Here is an 11,965-nt window from a genome sequence, read left to right on the forward strand (position 1 = left end):
TGACATCTTTACGTTAAACATTCACATTGGGCAGTAACTAAAAGTGATACATACAAACCTATTTTTCTTCTTTATATATATAGTGCACAGAATTTTATCAAACAGCTGGTTCAATCCTCAGCAAAACTAATATTGTGCAATGAGAATCTACTTGTACTGAGAAGTTTTATCATTTACAATAATTTACAAGTTATAATACTGACACATGCCTCGAATAGTCCAATGTTAAGGCACGCTGATCTAGAACTTTACATAAAACTTAACCTCAGTATTTAATATTCCCACAACACTTCTTGAATATCGTTATTAAACAAACTAACTTTGGGATGGCATCAAGAGAGCTGCGGATATCTTAAGGCCCTTTCACACCGGCCGATAAGCGGCCGCTGCAGCGAGCGCCGATCAACGAGACATCGTTGATCGGCGCTCGCTTGCTCCTGTCACACGGAGCTATGGATGGGGATGAGCGGTTGTTACTCCGATCGCTTGTCCCCATCCATTATTATCATGTCAGCAGCGCATCTCCCTGTTTACACACGGAGATGTGCTGCCGACAACGATAATCTTTTACTTTTTTAAAACGATACGACCAGCAGAAGATCCAGCAGTTTGCTCGTTCATCTGCTGATCGTTCCCCTGTTTACACAGGGCAATTATCAGCAACGAGCGTTATATTAACACTCGTCTGCCCGATAATCGTCCTGTGTAAAACCCCCTTTAGTTTGTTCCCCTGTCACTACACACAACTTCTGCAGTGGGTAAAAGACTGGCCAGGCCTCAGGCCACCCTGAGAACAGTTTAAGGTGTTAGTGGTATATTTGAAGCCTTCCACCGCAGGACTTGATATTTTGTATACTCTACAAGAATGTATAATTAAATCACTGGAATAGGACTAGAGTTTTGTTTAAAATGTAACTTTTACTTGTAACATATTTAAAAAGTGTGTAAAACAAATGACACACCAGGACAAGACTGTTTACAAAAAAATCTTCCTTATTGTACAGGAGATATAGTGCTCCATGCAAAAAAAAGTCAATTCAATATTGGTAATATTATCATTTCTTTGCAGAGTTAAAGAAAATGCTCCAAATTGTTGCAAAACATGTGAGTGATCTATTTCCCAGGAGGATAAATATAAATCTCTGTGGGGTAATGACCCCTCCTACCCGTTCCGTAGTGTGTTAAATTCCTGTTCCGTTCTTATGGCTGGGGACTGGGAAGCCTCACTTGTTTCTTTTATATGATTTTAGGCAATCAATCATTGCTTTCTCCCGACGCGTTTCCTTATGGCCAGAATTCCTCAGGGGAGATAAGGCCAGATAACCTCCTTTACAGGGGGCACAAATTAGGTTGGAGCTGTTTTGAAGTTTAAATCTTCTGCAGTGGCAGAGATTCCTCATAGCACTTGTTTCCTCGTGCTGGAGTAAACGCTGGTTCCGGCGTGTGACGTCCTCACCCACATGTGTTTTCTGTTGCTCTTTATACAGGTTATTCCCTCCCTCATTGTGCACTCCTCCAGTGACGTATCCAGGGGAGTGCCCCATAGTTGAAGCTGATACAGAACGGAATCCAGAGCACCTCCCATTGGGTAGTGTCTGTCAGTGACTCCGTGTTGTCCAGCTCCTTCTACCACAATCACGGACCACTGCCTCTGTGATTGCTGCTGCTGGACATGAACAACTGTCAAAGACCCTGAGAACAGGTCTACACATATTAGCACGTTTTCGAACACACCTACTGTACCTTGGGTAGTTGTATGTTCTGCAGTCGCTGGGATGGGTAATCTGGCCGGGGTGCACTTTTCATAGGTAACATTGCTGTTTTACTAATGTCATGATGTGCGCATATCATGCAGGCTACTACAAACCTAGTGGTGGCATTATTAAATCCAGGGTCAAGCCAATTTTCGGAAACCTGGCTGCACATGCTCTTCTTGTCAGGTCTGTCATCTTACGCTCTCAATTGGCTTACCCGATGATCCAATAAAGGACCTACTACCAATGGGCCCATAATTGTGGGCGATGCCAAAAGCGTACCTAGAGTCAGTGTAAATGTCGGCCGTCTTACCTTTTGCCAGGTTACAAGCCTCAGCGAGCACCTCCAGCTCCGCTTCTTGAGATGAACAAGAAGGTGAGAGTGGTTTCCGGATGATTTACTTTGTGCATCGTATCCTGTCTTGTACATACCGTATATGATGAAGTATCTCTACATCAAATTTACATTGAAAACCCATGTTGCATATAGATAAAATATTTCAAAAGGGTGGAGTTTTATTTTTCCACATTCATTTGATAATCCAGAACACTTGTAAATCACCCCCATCAGGTCCTGTAAATACCTGATTAATACAGAAACAAACAAAAAAATGTTTTACCACATCAAGGGACCTCCTCCATATCACATCAGATGACCCGTATTAGCCAATAGAAGCTCACAGGTTCTTCATTCTTAGCCTCACTGCCATACACACTGTTTTACACCAGGTTCCCATAACAACCCAGCCATTTTTGTTTTACATCGGGTTTCCATGACAATCCAGCCATCTTTCTTTACTTGCCGTGAATGGACTGTACCTATACTGGATTTCAGCATTCTCATAAATTGAACCCCTTCCAGACCAGTCATAAGTCCAAAAAGGAACCCTGCACTTGGACGAAAGACTCCTACAGCAAAGTGCATGGCTGCTGCTCGTGCTGCTGAAACCTCGACCCAAGCCCGTCTCCAGGCTGACCAAATACGCCACAGTCAACAGCGAGCTGCTGAAACTCCCCAGCAGACTGAGGCACAACTGCAGTCTCAAAAAGGTCAAAGTGCACACCGTCGGCAGGTTCTGCGCAAAAGATTAGTCGTTCCATATTCGCCACTTCTGAGTGTATTTTGTAGTAGAAGGTTTAATTTATTGGATATGTCGGCTTCAAATCAGTAGGAAACAAAGTTTTTAACCATACACACAAACAGCAAACATATAGACCCGTGTGAAGCCGGGTAACTCTGCTAGTATTATATAAATGAGCAGCCAGTTAGCTGCCATCTGTGATGGAGTGGAATCATCAGGTGATCAGGATCTTGCTCAGTGAAAGGAGATACTACCAAAGATAGGGGACAATATCAAAATTCTTTGAGAAATGGAGTGTTTGGATCCCCAACAGAGATCTTTATTTGGTCTTTAGGTATATCAATGAGTTTTAATTATTATTATTTATTTTTTGTGTATGTACTTCCTCTCCTTGGTTTTACCATCTATTCTGGGGAGAGGGGGTGTTGGGGGGGGGAGTGTTATGGGGGTTGGGATGAAATACAGATATATTTGATTATATCTCTTGTTTTGTATGATATATTGCACGCTGATTGTACTTTGTCTTTTTTATTGCAAAATAAAATAATAAAATAAAATAAAAATTATTTTGTAAATTTGTAAATGCATTACGTCTCTGGCACTGATCCTGAGTTACAGCCTCTGTTATAGTCCAGAGCTGGCTCTGTGCAGATATGAATTGAGCAAGGACTTTTGCAAGATTTGAGCTCTTAACCCGTTAGTGACCGCCAATACGCCTTTTCACAGCGGCCACTAATGGGCTTTATTCTGATGCATACGCCTTTTTACGGCGCTGCATCAGAATAAATAAACAAAGCAGGGAGCCGTTAAATCTCCCTGCTCTCAGCTGCCAGAGGTAGCTGAAGGCTGGGGGCATCTCTGCTTGAACAGGTGAGATCGATATAAGTATCGATCTCACCCGTTAAACCCCTCAGATGCGGCGCTCAATAGCGAGCGCCACATCTGAGTGATTTTGGAGAGAGGGAGGGAGCTCCCTCTGTCTCCCACTGACACCCTGCCGAGTGTCTGTGTCTCCGATGGCAGCCGGGGGCCCAATAAAGGCCCCCAGGTCTGCCTGTAGTGAATACCTGCTAGGCTATGCTAGAGGCATGTCCTAGCAGATGCCTGTCCGTTTTAAACAGACAGGCAGTAATACACTGCAACACAAAAGTATTGCAGTGTATTATAATATCGATCGGAGGATCGCATATTAAAGTCCCCTAGTGAGACTAGTAAAAAAGTTAAAAAAAAGTTTAATAAAGTTAATTTAAAAAAATATGTGAAAAAAAAAATGAAAAACACACTTTTTCCCCTTACAAACTGCTTTACTATTAAAAAAACAAAATAAAGCAAAATGGTTACACATATTTGGTATCGCCGTGTCCGTAACAACCCCGACTATAAAGCTATTACATTATTTAACCCGCACGGTGAACGCCATACAAAAATAAAATAAAAAAACAATGGAAAAATTGCTGTTTTCTGTGAATCCTGACTTGTGAAAAATGTGATAAAAAGTGATAAAAAATTTGCATCTACTCCAAAATGGTACCAATAAAAACCACAAGTCGTCCCGCAAAAAACAAAAAGCCCGCATACAACTACATCGGCGGAACAATAAAAAAGTTATGGCTCTTCAAATATGGAGACACAAAAACATATCATTTTGAAAAAAAAGCGTTTTGTCAAATTTGGTATCATTGCAATCGTAACAACCCGCTGAATAAAGTTATTGTGTTATTTATACCACACGGTAAACGGTGTAGATTTAGGACGCAAAAAAGAGTGGCAAAATTTCAGGGTTTTTTTCTATTCCTCCCCCCCCAAAAAAAAAAGTTAATAAAAGTTAATCAATAAATATGTACCCCAAAATGGTGCTATTAAAAAATACAACTTGTCCCGCAAAAAACAAGACCTTATACAGCTATGTCGACGCAAAAATAAAAAAGTTATAGCTCTTGGAATGCGACGATGGAAAAACGTAAAAAATACCTTGGTCATTAAGGTTTAAAATGGGCTGGTCATTAAGGGGTTAAACCTGCAGAATTGTAAACGCAAGTGTGGAGGCGAATATGCTGCAATACAAGTGTTAGCGCAACTGAAATGGCACTTGCAAAATACTAAAAGTTCCAGGAACAGCGCCATACCTGTCCATGGGCTGTGTCTGGTTTCGCAGCTCAAGTGAATGGGACAGAGCTGCAATACCACACACAACCTGTGAACAGGTTTCGTACTATTTATGAAAGAATGCAATCACCTTTTTCTAATCCTAAACAACACATTTAAGGCCCCATGCACATGACTGTAAAAATAATTACGTACCCACCCGGTTCTATTGGCCGCGGACACCTTTCCGTATCGCTACGGATAGGTGTTCGTGCCGTAGAACCGTGAATTATGGAGCCTGTACTATTCTTGTCCGTAATTACGGCACGGACTCTCCCATAGAAGCCTATGGGCGCTTCCGTAAATACGGGCGGCTATGTGCATCCGTAAACCGTCCGTATTTAAGGAAGAGATGCTATGAAATATGTTGGTGACATAATTTGTAGCCTCCCTCTTTTTTTACGGATCGATATATACGGATCAAATACAGATGGAATACGGACCGTTTTTACAGACAACCTTACCTACATACAGATGAATTGCAGATGACTACGGATCCGTATATACGGATAGATGAAAATATGGTCATGTGCATGGGGCCTTACTTTGGCTTGTGGGAAAACCCCTTTAACCCTTTCAGGACCGAGCTAATTTTGGCCTTCAGGACCAGCCCCATTTTTTCAAATCTGACGTGTCAATTTATGTGGTAATAACTCTGGAATGCTTTTGCCTATCCAAGCGATTCTGAGATTGTTTTCTCGTGACATATTGTACTTTACGTTAGTGGAAAAATTTGGTCAATAAATTAATTGCTAATTTGTGAAAAACACCAAAATGTAAAGGAAATTTGCAAAAATTATGATTTTTCTCATTTTAAATGTATCTGCTTGTAAAACAGATAGTAATACCACACAAAATAGTTACTAATTAACATTTCCCATGTCTACTTTATATTTGCATCGTTTTTTGAATATTATTTTATTTTTCTAGGACGTTACAAGGCTTAGAACTTTAGAAGCAATTTCTCACATTTTCAAGAAAATTTCAAAAGGCTATTTTTACAGGGACCAGTTCAGTTCTGAAGCGGCTTTGAGAGCCTTATGTACTAGATAGACCCCATAAATCACCCCAAATTAAAAAACGGCACCCCTCAAAGTATTCAAAACAGCATTCAGAAAGTTTCTTAACCCTTTAGGCGCTTCACAGGAATTAAAGCAAAGTAGAGCGGAAATTGACAAATTTCATTTTTTTTGCTGAAATTCATTTGTAATACATTTTTTTTCTGTAACACAGAAGGTTTTACCAGAGAAATGCAACTCAATATTTATTGCCCAGATTCTGCAGTTTTTAGAAATATCCCACATGTGGCTCTAGTGTGATAATGGACTGAAACACAGGCCTCAGAAGCAAAGGAGCACCTAGTGGATTTTGGGGCCTCCTTTTTTTAGAATATATTTTAGGCACCATGTCAGGTTTCAAGAGGTCTTGTAGTGCCAAAACAGTAGAAATCCCCCAAGAGTGACACAGTTTTGGAAACTACACACCTCAAGGAATTTATCTAGGGGCACAGTTAGCATCTTGACCCCACAGGTCTTTTGCTATATTTATTGGAGTTAGGGCTTATTCAGACGAACGTTGCGTTTTTGCGCGCGCAAAAAACGCGGCGTTTTGCGCGCGCAAAAACTACTTGACAGCTCCGTGTGTCATCCGTGTATGATGCGCGGCTGCGTGATTTTCGCGCAGCCGCCATCATAGAGATGAGTCTAGTCGACGTCAGTCACTGTCCATGGTGCTGAAAGAGTTAACTGATCGGCAGTTAACTCTTTCAGCACCCTCGACAGTGAATGCCGATCACAATATTGAGAAACCTGTTAAAAAAAAAGAAAAAGTTCGTACTTACCGAGAACTTCCCTCCCGGCCGTTGCCTTGGTGACGCGCCTCTCTTGACATCGGGCCCCACCTCCCTGGATGACGCCGCAGTCCATATGACCGCTGCAGCCTGTGCTTGGCCTGTGATTGGCTGGAGCTGTCACTTGGACTGAATTGTCATCCCGGGAGGTCAGACTGGAGGAAGAAGCCGGGAGTTATCGGTAAGTCAGAACTTCTTTTTTTTTTTACACGTTCATGTATATTGGGATCGGAAGTCACTGTCCAGGGTGCTGAAACAGTTTAACTCTTTCAGCACCCTGGACAGTGACTATCTCCTGACGTCGCGTACCGGAAATTTTTTTGCCGGGTTCGGCCGAACCCGGTGAAGTTCGGTTCGGTTGTCCGAGTTCGCTCATCTCAAAGACACTCCGTTTGGATGTTTGTAAACAGAAAAGCACGTGGTGCTTTTCTGTTTACATTCATCCTTTTGACAGCTGGTGCGCGAAACAGGCAGTTCGCACTGAAGTGCTTCCGTGCGACCTGCGTGGTTTTCACGCACCCATTGACTTCAATGGGTGCGTGATGCGCGAAATACGCGGAGATATTGACCATGTCGCGCTTTTTGCGCAGCGGACAAACGCTGCGCAAAAAGCACGGACTGTCTGTACTGCCCCATAACTTGTATTGGTCTGTGCGTGGCGCGTGAAAACCACGCGGCCCGCACGGACCCAATACACGTTCGTGTGAATCCACCCTTAGTCTGTGAAAGCGAAAATCTACTTTTTTTCTGAAAAAATATTTAAAAAAAAATAATATTTGCAAGGAATAAAGAATAAAAGCACCCCAAAACTTCTAAAGGTACTTCTCCCAATTACGGCAATACCCCAATTGTGGTACTAAACTGCTGTTTGGACCCACGGCAGAGCTCAGAAGGGAAGGAGCGCCATTTGGATTTTGAAGCGCAGATTTTGCTGGATTGGTTTTCACTGCCCTGTCGCGTTTGCAACGCCCTGGAGGGAGCAAAACAGTGGAAACCCCCCAAAAGTGACCCCATTTTGGAAACTACACCCCTCAAGGAATATATTGAGGGGTATAGTTAGCATTTTGACCCCACAGTTCTTTTGCTGAATTTAGTGGAATTAGGCAGTGAAAATGAAAATTTTCCCAATGAAAAATCACCCCAAAATTTGTAAAGCAATTTGTCCTGATTACAGCAATACCCCATATGTGGTAATAAACTGCTGTTTGGACCCACAGCAGAACTCAGAAGGGAAGGAACAATATTTGGCTTTTGGAGCTCAAATTTAGCTGGAATGGTTTTCGGGTGTCATGCCGCATTTGCAAAGCCCCTGAGGTACCAAAACAGTTGAAACCTCCAAAACGTTCCTTTAGGGGACTGGAACGAGCGATCATTAGGTCGCTGGTACAATATACTGCAATACTAATGTATTGCAGTATAATATCATTTTTATAGGCTCCTGTAACAGCGCGATCGCGGTTCCTGTCCGTTAGTCCCGGGTGTCAGCTGTAATACACAGCGGACAACTGCAGAACATGGAGTGGGTGCAGCGCATGAGCCCACTCCATATATAACCCCCCGCACCACGACATGCTATTAAGTCGTGGTGCGCGAAGGCATTAATGCGCAGCGGATGGTGCAATGTGAAAATTACAATTTGTAACTGATATGCCATTTTAATGCACAATATGTTGTGCCCAGTTTGTGCCACTGAAGACAAATACCTCATACAATGTTGAGCGGGTTCTTCCGGATATAAAATATCATATATGTGGACGTAAGCTGGTGCTTGGGCACGCCGCGGAGCTCAGAAGGGAGGGAGCGCCATTTGGCTTTTGGAGCGCAGATTTTGCTTGGTAACTGTTCTGTTTGGGGTTTTGCTGGTATTTCGGTTTATAATGTGGGGGCATATGTGAGCTGTGTGGAGTACATCAGGGTATAATAAGGAGGTTATAATAATGGGGTAAATAAATAATAATCCGCAGATATGTGGCCGATGTCGCACTGATAAATGGCGCCCGATCTTATCCGCTTTTGGACACTGCACAATTTCTGTCGCTATATTCTGAGCCAGAACTTCACCGGAGCTGGTTGAGGGCTTATTTGTTGCGGAACAATCTGTAGTTTTCATTGGTACCATTTTAGGGTACATGTGATTTTTTTTTATCACTTTTTATTAGATTTTTTTTGCAAGCAAAGTGACAAAAAAACAAATTCTGACAATGTTTTTTGTCTTTGCTTTTTTTACAGTGTTCACCGTGCGCTGTGACATTTTACTTTATTCTGCGGGTCGATACGATTACGGCGATACCATATGTATATCGTTTTTTGATGTTTTGTGGCATTTGCGCAATAAAATCCCTTTTCGATAAAATTATTTCTTTTTTGTGTCACCATATTCTGGGAGCCGTAACTTTTTTATTTTTTAGTCAAAAAAAGCTGTGTAAGGGCTTGTTTATTGCGAGACGGGTTGTGGTTTTTATTGGTACTATTTTGGGGTACATGCGACTTTGCGTAACAAAAATACATACGTACTGTGTGCTTTCAATTGATTTAAATGGGAAGCTTAAAGGGAAGGTGTCACGAAAAATGTTTTTTTTAATCATATTGCTTTTAATATGATATTAACATACATTTTATTTATTTGTGTTCTCAAGTTCTACTTTTTACTTTGTTCTTACTTTTACTTCTCTATGGGGGCTGCCATTTTTTTCATCTCTGTATGTGTCGTTTAACAACACATACAGAGATGGAATACGGCACATACAACCCCACAGAGAATGCGAACGGGAGCCGTTCCATTCTCTGAAGTGTACGCCGACTGTGTGGGAACGGCGCATGCGGTAGAGGTGAAATTTACAAATTCAATTATTTTTTGCCGAAATTCATTTCTAATAAAAAAAAATTGTAACACAGAAGGTTTTACCAGAGAAATGCAACTCAATATTTTATTGCCCAGATTCTGCAGTTTTTAGAAATATCCCACATGTGGTCCTAGTGCGCTAATGGACTGAAACACCGGCCTCAGAAGCAAAGAAACACCTAGTGGATATTGGGCCTCCTTTTTTATAGAATATAATTTAGGCACGTTGTCAGGTTTGAAGAGGTCTTGTGGTGCCAAAACAGTGGAAACACCCCAAAAGTGACCCCATACTACACCTCTCAAGGAATTTATCGAAGGGTATAGTTAGCACTTTGACCACACAGGTTTTTCGCTAAATATATTGGAATTAGTCTGTAAAAATGAAAATGTACTTTTTTTTAGTAACAACGAAGAAAATGCACCCAAACATTTGTAAAGCAATGTCTCCCGATTACGGCAATACCCCACATGTGGTAATAAACCGCTGATTGGACCCACAGCAGGGCTCAGAAGGTAAGGAGCGCCATTTGGATTTTGCAGCACAGATTTTGCTGGAATGGTTTTCGGTGCCATGTCGCGTTTGCAACGCCCAGGAGGGACCAAAACAGTGGAAACACCCCATAAGTGACCCCATTTTGGAAACACCTCTCAAGGACTTTATCTAGGGGTTTAGTTAGCATTTTGACCACACAGGTTTTTTTGCAGAATTTTATGAAATTAGACCGTGAAAATGAAAATCTACTTTTACTTTTACATCTCTTTACTTCTACAATATACAAATTAATTTGTGAAGCACTGCAATATGTGTTGAGTCAGAATTCTTTTCAGTTTGAAGACACATGGTATCGTCAAAAATCAGGAACGGCCATGGGTACTCCAGTGGCTCCAACTTTTGCTAATTTATTTCTAGCGGATCTGGAAGAAAAAAATGATCTCTAACCTATCTAATCCCTATTCTAGGTATTTGCAACTATACCTGCATTATATAGACGACATTTTTACAGTGTGGTCTGGTACGCATGAAGAATTTGTACAATATCTTAATGAAAATAATGTGAATATGAGCTTTACATATAAGTTTGGTAATCAGGAAATTGAATTTCTAGATGTATATGTGACCATAGAAGAGGGCATGGTTCAGACCAGAGGATACCGCAATCCTACTGCTACTAATACACTTTTACGGTAGAATAGCTATCATCTGAAGCATGTGACCCAATCTTTACCATATGCTCGGATTTTACGTTTAAGAAGAATTAATAGCAGTGATGTAACATATTATGAACAGGCAGATGAGATGAGAAAAAGATTGGAATTAAGGGGATATCCGTCAACAAAAAGAGGAAAAAAATGTAATACAAAAGAGAATAAACAGTTCATCTTCTCCTTTGGCCACAGTCCTATGAGTGATGTAATTCGTGGTAGCATTAGAAAAAATTGGCATTTGGTTGAAAATCTGTAATTGTGGCAGATTTTACATAGGAAAAACTATACGATCGATGTACATAAGATTTCGTGAACATATAAGATCACTAATCACAGGTGAAGGATGCCCTAAGTTAATACAACATATGCAGGAAAAACATGCAGGCAATGCACGATGTATGCGGTTTGTGGGCATAGTTCACATAAGCCGCTATTGTCTGGAGCAGATAGGCATAGAACCATTTTACAAAAAGAGGCTGAGATCCTACAGACAGGGGTACTAGGACCTCTCGGTCTTAATGACTGAAACGACCTGAGTGCTTTTATAACATAAACCTTGTTGTTTTAAAAGAATGTAATGAATAATAAAAATATATATCGTTATTTTAGTTCTGATATAATGGTGTATTTTCCTGTTTTTTCTATTAATATTATTAATGGTTACGAAACTATCTATGCTGATTTTTGTATAAAAAGAACAGCAAAAGGAAGGGACGCCAGGGCCTTGAAAAAGCGTGTACGCACGAGAACCGACCGTAGGCTAATTCCACATCCTAACCAAAATCCTGAATAAAACAATTTGTTGCAAAACCGGTGAGTGCCTCGATACTTTCTATCTGTTGATAACAAGTTGTTTTGTGATGAGCACCTCCGAGGCAATTTGACTGCTGTGATCCATTAGAAAAGGCCATTGAAATAATCCATTCGAACATTTATTGGTTCAAGAGTTTATTGGTTCAGCCCCTTCCTTCTTTCTAGTCAGCTGTCGGGGACAGCTGACCTCTCAGTTCCCGGACACTGTCTGTTAAGACAGTGTGCGCCGGGAATCGCTCCGCAACTGTACGTCCTGGTGCAGGAAGCAAACCCT

Source organism: Rhinoderma darwinii, chromosome 1 (genome assembly GCF_050947455.1).
Source record: "Rhinoderma darwinii isolate aRhiDar2 chromosome 1, aRhiDar2.hap1, whole genome shotgun sequence".
In the NCBI taxonomy this organism is placed as follows: domain Eukaryota; kingdom Metazoa; phylum Chordata; class Amphibia; order Anura; family Rhinodermatidae; genus Rhinoderma; species Rhinoderma darwinii.